This window comes from Penaeus monodon, chromosome 15 (genome assembly GCF_015228065.2).
Source record: "Penaeus monodon isolate SGIC_2016 chromosome 15, NSTDA_Pmon_1, whole genome shotgun sequence".
Classification (NCBI taxonomy): Eukaryota; Metazoa; Arthropoda; class Malacostraca; order Decapoda; family Penaeidae; genus Penaeus; species Penaeus monodon.
This window is the reverse complement of record NC_051400.1, coordinates 44,486,528-44,486,743: the sequence shown is the minus strand read 5'-3', so window position 1 is coordinate 44,486,743 and position 216 is coordinate 44,486,528.

Here is a 216-nt window from a genome sequence, read left to right as displayed (position 1 = left end):
GCGTCAGACGAGTCCCCGATTACCTCGTCTTTCCCTCCAGCCCTCCAGCCCCTCCGAATCCGGCCGTTTCCCTTAATGGTCGATAATTACCGTGGGCGAATATTTTTCTTTACTGAAACCCGTTCCAACGCACCTCCATTTACATTCATTAGAGGAACTTTGCGTTTGTTAATGGACACTGGACTATATGTTCGTTAATTCATAACGGGTGAGTGA